The sequence below is a fragment of the Culex quinquefasciatus genome, chromosome 2, assembly GCF_015732765.1.
Source record: "Culex quinquefasciatus strain JHB chromosome 2, VPISU_Cqui_1.0_pri_paternal, whole genome shotgun sequence".
Classification (NCBI taxonomy): Eukaryota; Metazoa; Arthropoda; class Insecta; order Diptera; family Culicidae; genus Culex; species Culex quinquefasciatus.
This window is the reverse complement of record NC_051862.1, coordinates 167514131-167532690: the sequence shown is the minus strand read 5'-3', so window position 1 is coordinate 167532690 and position 18560 is coordinate 167514131. Positions and strand designations below refer to the sequence as shown.

Sequence of the window (18560 nt, the reverse complement as noted above, 5' to 3'; positions counted from 1 at the left end):
GAAGGTTCTTCCGGGAGGACATTTACGGAACCATACAGATTTGGGCAATATGGGTATCAAAATTCATGGTTTTTGATACTGGTGATGAAAATGGCCATTTTGGCAGAATTGGCCACACCCGGAGTGGCCATTGCCCTGAGGGAAGGTTCTCCCGGGAGGGCATTTACGGAACCATTCAAATTGGGCCAATATGGGTATCAAAATTCATGGTTTTTGATACTGGTAATGAAAATGGCCATTTTGACAGGATTGGCCACACCCGGAGTTTTCCGAACCATACTTGATTTGGCGATATTTTCGTTTTTTGGTAATTTATTTTCACAGAGGTGCCAGTTATTGAAAACATTAAATTAGAATTAATTATTTATGATTAAATAAATCGGCAAAGAATTTAAAATATATATAAAAATGGATTTACTTTTTAGAGTTTTGTACAAAGTTCTTTGTCATATTGGTCATGTAGAACATAACCACCTGCACCTTTTTTTTCTATGAAAAATACGCTTTTCCAGAATTCTAAATACGCTATCAAATCGGGCGTATAATTTTACATAAAAGTCCCTTTGACACCAAATTTCTATCTCATCACCGTTTCTGGCTGCAAATTATTGAAAAACACCTTTTTTCACATGCTCAAAAATAAACTGGGTCGTACCGGCCCTCCGTCACGAGTTGTTAAAAAGTGGACCTCGGATTCATGTTCAGGGACAAAAGTTACCTCTAAGGACAAAGTTTCACGCTAATTGAAGAGGGGTGTGAGTTGGCGGAGAATTGCCAAATTCCAAAATTGTATATGGTTTTTTGGGCATTGGTAACATTCATGCCAGTTACTATTTGAAATAAAGGAGTTTTTCTATGTGTTGTTATTACGATTTTTAACTGAATATCTATTTTAAAAAATAGTGCCAGTTTTCAATGTAATAAAAAAAAAGCAAAGAGACAACAAATTCATCGTCTGAAAATGTGTTATTGTTGAGATGCTGAAAACATTAAAAACATCCATTTGCATTCTTCGTAGAGAATCCCATTTGAAAATTTAACCGAAAACGCTTTGTCTGCCTTCCAAAAGCTCCCCATAAAACAATCAAACCAACTTTTTTTTCTGCTTCATTGCTGTTGAGCGGTGATGCTCTTATCAACTTACCTCGTTCCTTATTTAATGAGTTGCTCCAGCGACTTTGGGTGGCGCTGGCTCCTCCCGTTCAGAACAAGGACTTCCAACCCGAAGCTCTAATCCCTTTAGCACAAAACGGTTCTTCTTTTATAGTTTTGCACTCCCGCACTGGTGGGTGTTGTGTTCTCGCTCACAGTTGCTTCCGGAGAACCCTTCCAGGACACTCTCGGGCTCAAGTCAGGAGGGGAGTGGAAAAACGCTGTCTATATTTATGATGTTTACCCAGATGATTAAAAATGCACCGAGTTCTGCTGCCAGCAGAAGCTGGAGTGTTTCTGGGCAGGACTTTTATTTTGCACACAGCTTTGCTGTTTCTGATTCACCGGAGAGCGACCGACCGTCTGGTGGTGGAATTGCAATAGAAAAATGATTAACATATATACACATTTACTTCAGAGGAAAAGTCTTTTGCCTTATTTTCCCAGGACTCAGATCCAGTCACCAGCAGCAACAGCAGGAAGTACGATCAAAAGTAGGAAACTTTTTCACTTAAACTTTCATCTGCACATTCATTTTAATCCTTCCTCCCCATTGGGGAAAATGATGACTTTCTTTCTTCGGAAGAGCTTTTCGCAGCGGCAGATTCTGGAATTCTATTCAGGAATTTGTTCTCGGTGTGGTTTTCAGAAAACTATTTCACTCAACATTACACACTGAACAAAATGAACACCAGGGTTTTTTTTTCTCTCTCTTGTTGTCTGATGATGACTTTCGATTCAACTCACTTTTTGCTTCATTTTTAGCCAAACTCTTTTCACATGTGAGATTCACAAGTTGCCACGTAAAAATACACTCGTTTTACTGTACTTTGGCGCGGCAGTTATCGTTACAACAGCGACCAACTGTGGAACTATTTAGTACACCTTCTACGTGTTAGCGCGGATGCAAACGTGAATATTTTTAGCGATTCTTTCTCCCGGTTTTTGCTAACAAAACTAGAGAAAGTGAGCACTTCTGGCTGCAAGCCATTTGCAGCTCAAGCGGAGGATGGTAGTAGTTTTTTTCCAGTCAACACACTTGGTTTTGTATTTTTTGGTTTTTTTTTTCTTTTTTTGTTGTGGAACTGTTGAGGAGTAGTTTTGCACTGGAGTTGCTAGATTTCAGTTTAGTTTTGTGCTGGGATCGTTGATAGGTCGGAGTTGTTGGTTAATCACACATTTAGATGTTTAGAAGTTCAGGAGTTCATTTTGAAGCTGGAAAATGAAGAGAAAAAGATATTTATGTTACAAAATGTTATTGTTACAAAATGTTATTATAAATAAAAATTATGCCACGAAGACACATTTTTAATAGATATTGTGATAAATTTTGATAGCCGAATTCCGTTTATACAATTTACTTTTGCACTAGCATCAGTACGTAGGGAGCGTTTTTTTCTTACGAAACGCAGTTTGGTGGGAGAGGGGGTTGGAAGCCCTGTTACGCTCCATACAAAAAAATAATTTTGTATGGAAATTTTGCTTTTCAAAATTTTTGCGTTACGTAATTTAAAAAATAACAATTTTAGAGATTTTCAATCTCCCAAGAATCGAGCGTTGAATCTAGCAAATATCCGGGAATTCCCATTTTCTATGTTTTCAAACAAAATTATTATAAAATCATCAACATTTTCATTTAATATTTGTAACATTACTTTGTGGCATTTTTCCTACATATTGAAAAAAATGTTTAATTTGTGTGATTGTTAGAACTCAAAGCTGCACATTTTTATTCGTTCGAAGGATTCTTTTGCAATTATACAAGATATTGTCGGTAAAAATCGTATTTTTGATGAAAATGTAAATAACTTTGAAACGATAATAGGTAGCTAAGTTTTTCAAAAAGCTTCTGAAATTAGACATTCCGAACTGCTTGTGCCGAAAAATCTATAAGGTTTGATCAAAACACGAGCGAACACCAGTAATTTGAGTTTTGAGTTAAGTTTGACAAATCGTTCAATGTCATATATGGGAGAGTGGGGAGACTTGATCCCCGGGGACACTTGATCCCAAGCCTGTATCTCGTCAGTATGTGGGTCAAACAATTAGCTTTGTTCTAGAAAGTTGTGCGAAATTGAGTAAAACTCATTGTAAAACAAAGAAAAAAAAATGTTTTGATTGGGTTACACACATTTTTCTAAAAAGTGCTGCAAAAAACTTCCACTTGATCTGTTTTCTTTGTTTTGATGTGTATAGAAAACACTCAAAAATTATTTAAAAAAATAATTTATACATGGATTGTTAAATAAACATATCAACTCCAAAACCCTTACGCATTTGACGCTTAATTTATCGTCATACTATTTTTACAATCAATTGTTTAAAAAAGTGCGTTTAGGGAGACTTGATCCCTGCCTTTTTACAGTCACTGGAATCAGCCTCAAGATTAAATAATTAAGCTGGGTTTTCGTACATAGTTTCCTTTAGTATAGTTGTACATAACTTACTGCAGTTTGAACCAATTTTCGAAAGTTTTGTAAACAAAAATCACCAGCTTTTGTAAACATGCCCAATTTTTGTCTAAAAAAGAAAATTTTAAGTTTTACATATTTTGCATGCTAAACTTGTTATATTTTGAACACAAACGTACATGTTTAATGTGAAATTGCTGTAACTAATAGAAAATTAAAAGATTGGATGAATAAGAAACATTGTCCTTAAGATTTCTCCAAAATGTTGAAAGGGGGATCAAATTACCCCCAACATTTTGAAAAGGCCGGTTTAAAATATTATTTTAAATCGCTTGGCATGATTCGAAGAGTTTTTCTGATGAAATACCCTTATCAGCCGAACATATTTGAATGTTTAAGCTTTCAATTCATGCAAAAAGTTCATAGTTTTGTGAGAAATTGACAGAGTTATGTGCGATACAAAAAAAAGGGGATCAAGTCTCCCCACTCTCCCCTTCTTTTGACCAGTACTGTATAATATAGGGTCAGATCTTCAGTTTTCTAGGCTTGTTGGAAAGTGCTTTTCAATACACAGCAAAAAAAAAGTGTAAATTTGGAAGGTGTAATTTTAGAAGGTTGAATATAACCTCTTTTATGATGTAATTTTACCTCAATTTAGACTATAAATGCGACATTACACCAGAGTAGTGGTAAAATTACACATTTTCAGGGGTAAAATTACACTTTTTTTCTAACATGGGTAAACTCTACAAACTCACACGAAATCGGGAAAAGTTGCCCCGACTCCGATTTCGATTTGCGTGAAACTTTGTCCTAAGGGGTAACTTTTGTCCCTGATCACGAATCCGAGGTCCGTTATTTGGTATCTCGTGACGGAGGGGCGGTACGACCCCTTCCATTTTTGAACATGCGAAAAAAGAGGTGTTTTTCAATAATTTGCAGCCTGAAACGGTGATGAGATAGAAATTTGATGTCAAAGGGACTTTTATGTAAAATTAGACGCCCGATTTAATGGCGTACTCAGAATCCCGGAAAACGTATTTTTTCATCGAAAAAACACTAAAAAAGTTCTAGTTCTCCCATTTTCCGTTACTCGACTTTAAATTTATTTGGAACATGTCATTTTATGGGAAATTTAATGTACTTTTCCAATCTAGATTGACCCAGAAGGGTAATTTTTTCATTTAGACCAAAATTTTTCATTTTAAAATTTCGTGTTTTTTTCTAACTTTGCAGGGTTATTTTTTAGAGTTTAGCAATATTCTATAAAGTTGTAGAGCAGACAATTACAAAAATTATATATATACAAACATAAGGGGTTTGCTAATAAACATCACGTGTTATCACGATTTTACGAAAAAAAAAGTTTTGAAAAAGTTACTTTGTGAGTTTCTCAGGTGACCATGAACGGCCATGATCGACGATGACCAACTTTTTCAAAACTTTTTTTTTCGTGAAATCGTGATAACTCGTATGTTTATATGCAAATCTCTTATGTTTGTATAAATATTATTTTTGTAATTGTCTGCTCTTGACTTTGTAGAGCAATAATACACTCTTAAAAATACCCCTGAAAAGTTAGAAAAAAACACGAAATTTGAAAATGATAATATTTGTTCTAAATGAAAAAATGACCCTTCTGGTTCAATGTAGATTTGAAAACTACATTAAATTTCCCTTAAAATGACATGTTCCAAAAAAATTTTTCAGTCGAGTAACGAAAAATGGGAGAATTTTTAGAACTTTTTAAGTGTTTTTTTTTTTTTTTCGACGAAAAATACGTTTTCCAGAATTCTGAATACGTCATTAAATCGGGCGTCTTATTTTACATAAAAGTCCCTTTGACACCAAATGTCTATCTCATCAACGTTTGAGGCTGTAAATTATTGAAAAACACCTCTTTTTCGCATGTTCAAAAATGGAAGGGGTCGTACCGCCCCTCCGTCACGAGATACCAAATAACGGACCTCGGATTCGTGATCAGGGACAAAAGTTATCCCTTAAGACAAAGTTTCAGTGTCTTGCGAACCTTCGTGGTGAACGGACACTAGAGCTGCGGTATTTTTTACTACCTAAGCTCAGAGTTATTTCAAAACAAAATTCACAGTCTTTTTAAAGACTACCTGAGTTATTTTCCAAAATTCTAAACAGTCTTTTCAAGACTAACCCCGCCTGAAATTTTGTTGTATTTTACAAACGAAGCCATCTTTTTAAGAGAATTTTGCTTGCAAAATGCGTCAAAACAAAGGTAAACGCAAATCTTCTGAAGATTTGGTCGTTACGTCGGTGAAGCGTTTGAACGCTAAACCGGCTAACGGAAACAGAAAAGAAAACAGCCTCTTCTGAGGTCTGATTCTGATTCTGAATGTGAGGTCAATCCTCCAATTCCATTGACAAACAGTTTCGGTGTTTTATCCGAAACTGATGACAAGGAACCTTCTCCTCGTACTGAGCCTTCTGCCGTCGAGAACGAGTAAAGGCTCCGCCAATTGTAGTGACTTCCGTCTCCGATTTGGCCAGCTTTCGAACGCAACTGAAGAATTGCAAGGAAACTTGCAATTTGAAAGTTTCGTTCCAGCTTGGTCGAAGAGGAGAATGTCGCTTGTTGACGGAATCTTTACAAGATCACCAAACTTTTGTTGGTTATTTGAAAAACCACAAACACAATTTCTACACGTATGAGGCCAAGAATGCTCGGCCATTCAAAGCGGTCTTGAAAGGTCTCTCCAACGACTTGTCGGTGGATGAGATCAAAAACGAACTTAAGGTGTTGCTTGGCTTTGCCCCATCCCAAGTAATACCAATGAAGAAAAAATCAAACGGGAATATTTCTCGCTTTGGTTTGACTTCACAATTTTATCTGATTCATTTCAACAGAAATGAAATCAACAATTTGAAACTTTTGGACAAAGTACAGTTTTTGTTCTATGTACGGGTAAAGTGGGAGCATTTTAAGAAACATGGCGGTAATGGCCAGAATCTGACCCAGTGCCGGCGTTGCCAGGCATTCGGTCACGGTACTGATCATTGCGCCATGGTTCCAAAATGCATGGTTTGCGGGGATTCTTCTCACGACAAGGACAGTTGTCCCGTGAAAGAAGTCACCCAATTTAAATGTGCAAATTGTGGTGGAAATCACAAATCAAATTTTTGGGATTAGGGTAGAGTAGTCATCAATGAGACACGGGGAACAATGATAAAATGGCTCTCATAAGTCGTAGTTTCAATCAATCAGGCTCATATTTGGGGTAAAGGTGTGTCTACTAGATACACGTCTGCCATATTAGTGGTTTTGGTTATGGACGCTCCCTTGAAAAGTAATTCATAAATGTTTGATTCTGGGGTGTAAAAGTAAATCATGGACAAAAAATACTTTTTCGCTCGTAGGCTGCCATTTACACCAAAACTAATATTTCTTCAAATGTCTTTCGACGTTCCATAAGGATTAAGTTGGGCTTCAATGTCCTTTCATTAGATTTGGCCAAAATTTAGAATACACCCAGAATCCAGGACTGTCTCATTGTTCCCCACTCATTTCAGCCCATGGGTAACAATGAGACACTTTGATTTTCTTCAATAAACTTTTCAAAATCGATGGAAATCTTTCAAAACATGAATTAAAAGTGATTTTGGCATATTTATAGAGTTTAAACTTCATTTAACCAAAAATACAAAGTTATTTGGTATTAATATATGGATTTTACAAAATTTAAATACTTTTTAGTGTAACTTTTGTTATTAAAAGTTTCATGTTAGCAAAATTGCTCTAAAATGTTCAAGGCAAGTCACCTGCAATGGAACATTACAAAAACATGATGTTTTGCTATAAAAATGTTGATTTTCGTAGAGTGTCTCATTGTTCCCCAGCTGTCTCATTGTTCCTGCAAAGTGCGTCTACAATGAGACAGTTGAATAACTCTGGCTGTAGATGTCGGATCGATCTCATATTTTGGTCAATGATAGAACACATTAAAAGAAAGATAATGCAACTAAAAGCTCATTAAGACATGCTGATGAAAAAATTAGAAAAATCGTTGAAAGTTGAAAACCAAAAGTGTCTCATTGATGACTACCCTACCCTACCCATCAGAAAAAAGGTTTTGGATTCTCGTGCTAAGCATCAGCCGAAATCCAAACCGAAATTTTCTCAAAGTCATGTTGTACTTGCATCTTTAAATCAAACGTTCGTGCTGTCTCACTCGAACAATTCTAGAAATACCCCTACCGTGGAAAAGTTAGGTAACAACAATGGCATTTCTTATGCTAACGTCGTTTCGGGTTCATCCACGAATTTTAAATCCTCTACCAATCTTTCTGAAATTGGGCAGGTACCTCAAATCTCATTTGAAAATTTTTCTGCTGGCAACGCTTTGGGATCTTCTGATCTCGGCGATGTTACGTTTGAAAAAATGACTATTTTGCAAAACTCACTGTTTGGTTTGATTCAAACAATGAGTAATGCTACATCCATGATGGAAGCTATCCAGATTGGATTAAAATTTGCGAATGATGTTGTTCTTACCCTGAAGTTTAATCATGGATCTAAGTAATTCCATCAATATTATGAATTTTAATGCTCGCTCTTTAAAAGCGAAAGAAAATGAATTTTTCAACTTTTTACGAGTTCATAACGTGCATGTTGCTGTTATAACCGAAACATTCTTAAAAACTGGCACTTATTTGAAAAGTGATCCAGATTATAAAGTTATAACTAATAACCGAATGAATCGAAATGGCGGTGGAGTTGCAATAGTTATCCACCGTAGTATTACTTATAGCACGTTACGTGGCTTTAAGTTAAAAGTTATTGAAAGTTTGGGCATTGAACTTGAAACTTCTTTTGGGAAAATTATGATTGCAGCTGCATATTTGCCATTCCAATGCACTGGGGAAAATAAAAATTATTTCAAAGGGGATTTGAATAAACTTACTCGGCATAGATCTCGATTTTTGATTATCGGTGATTTTAATGCCAAACACCAATCTTGGAATAATTCAAAAGTAAATTCCAATGGTAAAATTCTGTTCAGAGATTGCACTTCTGGTCTTTATTCGGTTTTATACCCGAATGGGCCAACTTGCTTTTCTTCTGTTAGAAATCCATCAACAATTGATTTGGTGTTGACAAATCAAAGTCAGTATTGTGGTCCTTTAGTGACTCATGCTGATTTTGATTCTGATCATCTTCCAGTAACTTTTTCACTTTCTCATGAAGCAGTTACCAGACCCAATAGTTCTGTGTTTAATTACCACAAAGCTAATTGGGACAGGTATCAGCATCATATTGAGAATAATTTAAATCATGATTTTGTTTTAGAAACCAAAGCTGATATTGATTCAGCCTTGGAATCTTTAACTAATGCAATTTTGGATGCTAGGAATATTGCTATTCCTAAAGTCCAAGTCAAATTTGATTCTCCCATTATTGATGACGATCTTCAGCTTCTGATTCGTCTGAAAAATGTTCGCCGAAGACAGTATCAACGTTCTCGTGATCCTGCACTGAAGCGAATTCAAAAGATTTGCAAAAGGTTATTGACCACAGATTCACTCTCCTGCGAAATGAAAAGTTCGCAAGAGATGTCGAACAAATTAAACCTTATTCCAAACCTTTTGGAAACTTTCAAAGGTTCTTAAGAAACCTCAAAACCCATCCCTTCTTTAAAAGATGGTGATAATATTCTATTAACTAATGGGGAAAAAGCTCAAAACTTGCTCAGCAGTTTGAGAGTGCTCATAATTTCAACTTGAATGTTTTGAGTCCTATTGAAAATCAAATTTCAATAGAATTTCAGAATATTGTTGAACAAGAATTTTCATCAGATGAAGTTTTTAATACGGATCTGAATGAAATAAAATCTATTATCAAAAAATTAAAAATATGAAAGCCCCTGGTGAGGATGGCATTTTTACATTTTAATTAAAAATTACCAGAAGCAACTTTAAGTAGCTTGGTCAAAATTTTCAACAAATGTTTTGATTTGGCATATTTTCCCAGTAGTTGGAAAAATGCCAAAGTAATTCCGAATTTGAAACCGGATAAAAATCCTGCTGAAGCCTCAAGCTATCGGCCCATTAGTTTGCTTTCATCTATTAGTAAATTATTTGAAAGAATAATTCTTAATAGAATGATGACGCACATTAATGAAAATTCAATTTTCGCTGATGAGCAGTTTGGATTTCGCCTTGGGCATTCAACTACTCATCAGTTGTTGAGAGTTTCAAATTTAATTCGAAGCAACAAATCTGAGGGCTATTCTACTGGCGCTGCTCTTCTTGATATAGAAAAAGCATTTGACAGTGTTTGGCATAAAGGATTGATTGCGAAATTGAAAAGGTTTAATTTTCCGATTTATATCGTGAAAATTATTCAAAATTATTTGACGGATCGTACTCTGCAGGTATGTTATCAGAATAGCAAATCTGATCAACTACCTGTACGTGCTGGCGTCCCTCAAGGAAGCATTTTGGGTCCAATTTTATACAATATTTTTACTTCTGACTTGCCTGATTTGCCCCCAGGATGTCAGAAATCACTTTTTGCTGATGACACAAGCATCTCCGCCAAAGGCAGAAGCCTTCGTGTCATCACAAGAAGATTACAAAAAAGCTTGGATATTTTCAATTCTTATTTGAAAGAATGGAAAATTACTCCAAATGCTGCAAAAACTCAACTTATTACTTTCCCTCACAAACCAAGGGCTGATTTTCTTAAACCAAAAGTCATCACATTATAAAGATGAATGAGGTAAATTTAAAGTGGGAGGATCAAGTGAAATATCTTGGACTTGGTTTTGACAAAAACCTTACTTACAAGGATCACATTGAAAGTATCCAGGTTAAATGTAACAAATATATTAAATGTTTGTATCCACTTATAAACAGGAATTCTAGACTTTGTCTCAAGAATAAACTGTTAATTTATAAACAAATTTTCAGACCTGCCATGCTTTATGCTGTGCCGATCTGGACAAGCTGTTGCTTAACCAGGAAGAAAAAACTTCAGAGGATTCAGAACAAAATTCTGAAAATGATTCTGAAACTTCCTCCTGGTTCAGCACCAGTGAACTTCATCAATTAGCCGAAGTTGACACTTTGGATGTTATGTCCAATAAGATAATTGATGCATTTCGACAAAAATCATTGCAGTCTTCAGCTGCATTGATCCGCTCTTTATATAGTTTATAAGTTAGTTTTAAGGTATCCCTTTTCCCTTTTGTACATGTAGGACCTCCTACATTTGAAATCACTGAATAGCGAAAGCTACAATATTTCATGAATAAATGAAAGTTGCTAGTATTTAAAATTGAGGTGAAAAGTCATCGTTTGTGATTGGACACTCAATAATATTTTAACTGAATGAATGTACATGGAAAAGAAATTTGAATAAATATAAATTAAAAAAAAAAAAAAAAAAAAAAAAAGACAAAGTTTCACGCAAATCGAAGAGGAGTCGGGGCAACTTTTCCCGATTTTGTGTGAGTTGGTAGAGAATTACCCATATCTGATTCGTACATTCATGGATTAATCATTAGTAACCATTAACAAAAACCGAAAATGTTCACTAAACCATGACTATTCAAATGGGTCCACGGGCCACAAAAAATCACTTCGCGGCCACATTTGGCCCACGGGCTATACTTTGGCCACTCCTGATATATAGTTTTGCAAAATAAATTGTTTCAAAAGTGAAAATCAGCACATAAAATGGAGATAGGAGCAAGTGCATAACCTGCCAAACATACGAGAATTTCCCCTACTGAAGAATGTAAATACATGAAAACCAAGGTTAAAAAAAGTTATGAACTCTTTCAAAGTACATAATATTTGTTTCCATTTCGATTTGAAACGAAACCCAACTCCAGCCCAGACGCCAACTCCGCACAACTTAATTGGCAAGGAAGCCACAAATCAGTTAACCATAACAAACACTTGATTCAGCGAATGATTTACAAATAATTTTGCGTCGCCCCTGGCACGCCACAATGTGAGATTTCACAGAAACCGATTTTGTTTATTTTGATATCGAAATGTTTCCCTCGCTTCAATCACACAAGCGGTTCTGGGGCTGTCGCGATTTGCGACGAAATGGTAAACATTAATATATTTATAAGCAAAACTACTCCATCACATTTGTCACTTCTTCGGTGGAAACTTGAATGTGTTTTCATTTTGACGAAGTTCCACACGGAGAAAAAAGAATTCCCAAAATCGTGAACAAGCGTTCATGAAAATGGGAACCTCGAACAAAGTGTTCAAATCCCATGGTACGATTTTGAAAAACGTACCATGAAATTTGAACACTTTGTTCGTGGTTCCCATTTTCATGAACGCTTGTTCACGATTTTGGGAATTCTTTTTTCTCCGTGCACGCCGCCAGAACAGAATTACGAATTAAAATTATTGTTGTAACATTTGAGAAAGACGTTTTAAAATTTTGAAAACGTTAAAAGCAACGCTGAAATTATCAGAATTTCCTAAAAACTCAAGAGTATTCTGAACGGAACCTGACCGAAGACATCAGCAATGATGACAATTCACAGGAAATGAATAAAAATTGGAAAAGCGATCCATGCTGTCACCCTTCCAAATAACGAAGAAAACGGAAGGGAGGCGGAAAAATTGAATTGAAAAAAGTCGTAATTCGATATGATTGAAACTTGATTGGAGCAATGTTATCGCGATAAAGCGAAAGAAAAACGATTGCATCACTGTGGGAAGAGCTTTTCCGGGTGAAAAGCGCTGCTTGTCGATGGTCGTGATACCAGATCCTGGGAGGAAGAGTGGACGGGTGCAAAATGGAAGCACAATTGCTTCGGAATCGTAACCGATAAACAACCATTTCCGTTCCGTTCCGTTTTCGGAACATCGCCGTCGATATGGAAAATACCCTGGAGAAGACACCTTGTCAAGGTGGCAGCAGGTGCAAGAAGACACTATCAACCGGAGGGTTTGTTACGTAAAAAACATGGAATGGGCGGGAAATCTTGGTTCGCTGCCAGCATGCAAGATTGTATGACCGACGACCGACCGGTCGATGCAATCTACCAGATTGGTGCTCGGAATGGATGGTGCTTCTGGTGCAGTTGGGTAAGGATTCCTTACCGGTGTGGAGAGGTGTCTAGACGCGGCCTAACAAAGGAGGACTATCTGTTACGAGATATAGAGAGAGAGAGAAAGAGAACTTGTTGATGTCTACATTCTTGGGTGAAATTGTTTATTTGCATTCGATTAGGTGAGAAGCCAATATTAAAATGGATTTTCTCTGTTATAGTTGTAAAAGGAATGTCGAGGTGATCGTAAGCCAATACAAAAAGGATTAATTAAACTTCAATTAAATGTTTACAAGGCTTGGTAAAATTATTGAAATCAATGGAAAGAAAAGATTCAATCTTGTTGATTAATTTAGATGTGATTGACATGTTTAATTAAATGTACCTGGGAATCATATAAAAGAGGACAAACTAATTCCAATCAAAAGCGTGCATGGAAATAATGTTGTCTCGTAGGAAAACGAAGACACATTTCAAAATATGAAGACAGTTTAAACAAATGGTTGTTGTTTGAAAGTTTGTTGTTTAATAGTTTGGCTCAAACTATAAGATTGTATCAGATTATAAAATTACACTAGAGATATTTGTGAAAGGGATTTTCATATTGTCTATAGAAAATTTCCCAAAAAAACTATTTTTGGAATGTTTGCTTCTACATGACTCTTTCTTAACTGTTCAGGAATATATACCAACAGTAAAAATATTTGTTTTGAAACAAAAATGGAAATTTAAAAGGTAACAATTGCCAACCGCCCGTATCCCAAATGGAACTATTCTTGAAAAATCTGTAGCAATCATATCTAAAATTGCAAGGATAACTTATTTTAAATCATTAACAACACCACAAACTATTGTATTGTTAGGTAATGTTTTTTTTTTATAATTGTTATATTCTTGATATTTTTATTGATTCCTGAACAAAATAAATAAGAAAAAAGATGAGCTGCCCAGTAAATCGAAACATGTTAATATTATTGTTCAGAAAAGAATCAACCATGAGCCTTTAATTTTTTTTGATGAAATGTTTTTTTTATTTGGCCTTTACAAGTAATTGCCACTATTCCCATTCGGAGATACATAGCAAAAAAGTAGTAATTCAGTTGTAGGCGTCAGTCTTCTCTGTGAGTGCTGCACAATAATACACAGCAAAAAATCCGATGGTAAAGTCGCACGCAAAAGCATGCACATCACCTTCGTCAAAATAGACACTTAATATTACACACTGCATGTACAATTTTTTAAACACAAAAAAAAATTGCAACCGACGGGATTCAAAACCATCACCATCAGTGAGGACTGGCGCCTTTGCCCGCTCGGCCAGCAGACCGATGAAAAATCGAGAAGATTAACGTATATATGAGCTTGACATTTCGGTCAAGTAGGTTTCCCGTACTGATATGCTACATATTACACAGAATTTCATAAAATAATGCAAATATTATTTTACACCCAGGCCATTTACACGCAGCTGGATTATTACTTTATTTGCTGTGTACAAATGTGTAATTTTGAAAGGTGTAAAAATTTTAGGTTTAAAATTATCTCTTTCATGATGAAATTTTACCTCAGTTTAGACTGAAAAACTGGTATTACACCAGAAAAGAGGAAACTTTGAAAAAAAACAGTGGATAAATTAAAATTAAACCATTTTAACATGTTCAGTGTAGTAGCGCTTTAAAATGGGGTAATTCTCTACCAACTCACACGAAATCGGAAAAAGTTGCCCCGACCCCTCTTCGATTTGCGTGAAACTTTGTCCTTAGGGGTAACTTTTGTCCCTGATCACGAATTTGAGGTCCGTTTTTCGATATCTCGTGACGGAAGGGCGGTACGACCCCTTCCATTTTTGAACATGCGAAAAAAGAGGTGTTTTTCAATAATTTGCAGCCTGAAACGGTGATGAGATAGAAATTTGATGTCAAAGGGACTTTTATGTAAAATTAGACGCCCGATTTGATGGCGTACTCAGAATTCCGAAAAAACGTATTTTCATTGAAAAAAGACTAAAAAGTTTTAAAATTCTCCCATTTTCCGTTACTCGACTGTAAAAATTTTGGAATATGTCATTTTATGGGAAATTTAATGTACTTTTCGAATCTACATTGACCCAGAAGGGTAATTTTTTCATTTAGAACAAAATTTTTCATTTTAAAATTTCGTGTTTTTTCTAACTTTGCAGGGTTATTTTTTAGAGTGTAACAATGTTCTATAAAGTTGTAGAGCAAACAATTACAAAACAAATGATATATAGACATAAGGGGTTTGCTTATAAACATCACGAGTTATCGCGATTTTACGAAAAAAAAGTTTTGAAAAAGTTGGTCGTCATCGATCATGGCCGTTCATGGTCACCCGTGACAGACACGGACGACAAAACAAAGAGAAACGCAAAAAGTAACTTTTTCAAAACTTTTTTTCGTAAAATCGCGATAACTCGTGATGTTTATGAGCAAACCCCTTATGTCTATATATCAAAATTTTTGTAATTGTCTGCTCTACAACTTTATAGAACATTGTTACACTCTAAAAAATAACCCTGCAAAGTTAGAAAAAACACGAAATTGTAAAATGAAAAATTTTGTTCTAAATGAAAAATGACCCTTCTGGGACAATGTAGATTCGAAAAGTACATTAAATTTCCCATAAAATGACATGTTCCAAAATTTTTACAGTCGAGTAACGGAAAATGGGAGAATTTTAAAACATTTTTAGTCTTTTTCAATGAAAATACATTTTTCGGAATTTGAGTACGCCATCAAATCGGGCGTCTAATTTTACATAAAAGTCCCTTTGACATCAAATTTCTATCTCATCACCGTTTCAGGCTGCAAATTATTGAAAAACACCTCTTTTTTCGCATGTTCAAAAATGGAAGGGGTCGTACCGTCCCTCCGTCACGAAATATCAAAAAACGGACCTCGGATTCGTGATCAGGGACAAAAGTTACCCCTTAGGACAAAGTTTCACGCAAATCGAAGAGGGGTCGGGGCAACTGCTGTGTGAGTTGGCGGAGAATTACCCAATGATATTACATCAAGATGTAATGGAAAAAATCCGACAATTTCATTATTCACAGTAAAACAAACTTTATTAATATTGCATCTGAGAATGTGAACAGATTTTGTGTCAGAGAAATGTGTAATTTAACCTAAAAAATGTGTAAATTAACATCATTTTAAGTGTAACTGAACTATGTAACTTATGTAAAATTACATCGAAAAAGACGTAATATTTGACAAACAAATTTTTCAACCTCCCAAAACCAAACATTCTCTCAGTGGATAATTAAAAAATGTACAGAATTTGGTAATTTCATCGTGAAACATATTTATTATATTTCATGCAAAAACATTATTCAATTTTATAAATTCTAGAAAATCTACAATTATGTCAGACCTTCAAAATAATTGAAATCCGGTTTAGAAGATTGACAAAATAATGCTAGGGTTGTGAAATGTTACCATTAAATATGTAAAATTGTTGAATAATAGCACTTGCCGTCATCATGGGTGACATTGAGTTTGGGGGGTAAAATTGGGTCATACAAAAAAAGCTGGAATTTGTGTGACCCAATATCACTCCCCAGACCAATTATCACTCCTGATGACAGTATTCTAGATGAATTGAGGTTAAATTAAATCGGAAAAGAAGCTATTTTGTAAAATATTAAGATTTCACCATTCCAAAAAATTATCTTTGACTGTGCGTATTTTCTCTGATCAAAACAAGATAAAATTACTAGTAAAAATAAGTGTTACTTTTGATGTTTAGTAAAAAGTACCTATTTTTCGCAGTTGTACTTCATTTTGCGCCAAAAAAAAGTTCAATTGCATATGAAAATTGACACATTTTAAATTACATTTTTTTTACAAGAAGTTTGTAGAAGTAAAATTTGAAATAGCAACAAATCCACCCATTTATTTATTTTCAATTGTATATATGTTGTTAATTTGGAGGTACCACAAACAGGGAAACCAATCAATCACCAATCATTTCTGGAACAAAAGATTTTCTTTTTCGAAGGTTATTTTGTTACATTTTTCCTTCGGTAGATTTACTCCATTCTTTAAGCACCCAGAAAATCTTTTCTCAACTTAGAATTAATCAGCTGTTGAAAGGTAGTCCACATATGAGCTAAGGATAGTAACTTCACACAAGTGAGAAATTCTCTGAGATTTTGGTCATTCCATTTTTTTGTATTTTTTAATCCAGCTGAAACTTTTTTGGTACCTTCGGTTTGCCCAAACAAACCATTTTGCATCATTAGTTTGTCCAAATAATTTTCCATACAATTTTGGCAACTGTCCATACAAAAATGATGTATGAACATACAAAAATCTGTATCTTTTGAAGGAATTTGTTGATCGATTTGGTGTCTTCGGCAAAGTTGTAGGTATAGACATGGACTACACTGAAAAAAATATGATACACGGTAATTTTTTGTGCTTTTTAATTTAACATTTTGTTACTATAACTTGATTTGCAAAAACAATATTTTTTATTTATTTTTAATTTTCTTATAAGTTTAAGGAGGTGTGGGTCTCGTGGCGCAGGGGTAGCGGCTTCGGCTGCCGATCCCGATGATGCTATGAGACGCGGGTTCGATTCCCGCCTTATCCACTGAGCTTCTATCGGATGGTGAAGTAAAACGTCGGTCCCGGTTTCTCCTGTCTCGTCAGAGGCGCTGGAGCAGAAATCCCACGTTAGAGGAAGGCCATGCCCCGGGGGGCGTAGTGCCAATAGTTTCGTTAAGTTTAAGGAGACATCAATGACAACTTTTCAGAAATTTTCAGAATGTGCCAAAGATAACTAACCTAGTTATGAAATTTTGAATCAATACTGATTTTTTTTTAATCGAAATATTGGTCGCAAAAATATTTCAATTTCATGTTGATATGAAAAATCAAATTTGCAATAAAAAAGTACTTTAGTGAAATTTTGATACAGTGTATCGTTTTCAGTTTCTAGCCATTTTTAAGAAACAAACTTTTTTGGAAATAGTCGCAGTTATTCATTTTTTCAAATAAGTGACGGTATTTGCCCCCTTTTGAAATAATATTATTGAAAAGCTGAGAAAATTCTCTATATTTTGCAATTTTGAACTTTGTTGATACGACCTTTAAATGCTGAGATATTGGCATGCAAAGATTTAAAAACAGGAAAATTGATGTTTCCGAAGTCTTACCCTAACAACCCACTTTTTTCGAATGTCATGTCTTATCAAATAATTGTACGATTTTCAATGTTAAAATGTAAATTTTTGGTGAAATTTTCCGATCTTTTTGATAACAATATTTTCACATTTTTATATCTTCTTAATTCAAATGTTTTAATTCTATAAAATAAATGAAATTTTTTGTTTTCTCATTTTCACAATCAGGTCTGAAATCCAAATAAAAAACCTCCATTTTGACCGCCATCATGGATTATATAATTCTAAATTTCATAAAAGTAGTTTAGGAGTCATACTTGAGCTCGACAATCAAAAATAAGACAACGATTTTTTTTTTGTGTGATTCGACCATCCGAAATAAAATTTGAGTTGTGTGTGTATAACCCTTCATATTTTCAATTAAAGTGAAACAATCTATGCAGTTGATAATAACTTAAAGTTGTGTTCATTCTTTAAAACCAAAAATCGGTCCATTCACTTCGCTTCATTCAACTACCTACAGTTCATCACATTGTCCCAACTATTGTAAACACACCATCTGCCGGTATGTTGATACCGCACACTCTCGCTCCAGTTTCCAATCCTTCCCTATTTCACCCAACACCATCATCATCATTCTCCAACCGTGCTTCCACACCATCTGTACCACCTTCGCCTCTTAGCCGAGCGATCACACTCTCGTTACACAGCATAAAACCGCTGACTCAATAACAACAACTGCCGCCGCGACGCGGCATTCTCCACCTATCCACAGCCACAGCCAACCACAAC

At 35.1% G+C, this 18560-nt stretch overlaps 1 long non-coding RNA gene across 1 annotated transcript in view; it reads right to left on the bottom strand.

Annotated features, from left to right (window-relative positions):
- Nucleotides 1–1391: 1391 nt before the first annotated feature.
- Nucleotides 1392–18560, bottom strand: part of LOC119767975 — an 18011-nt gene continuing 842 nt past the window's right edge. Inside the window, exon 2 of the long non-coding RNA XR_005277828.1 lies at nucleotides 1392–2367. This is a non-coding gene — a long non-coding RNA (uncharacterized LOC119767975). The remainder of the gene's footprint in view (nucleotides 2368–18560) is intronic.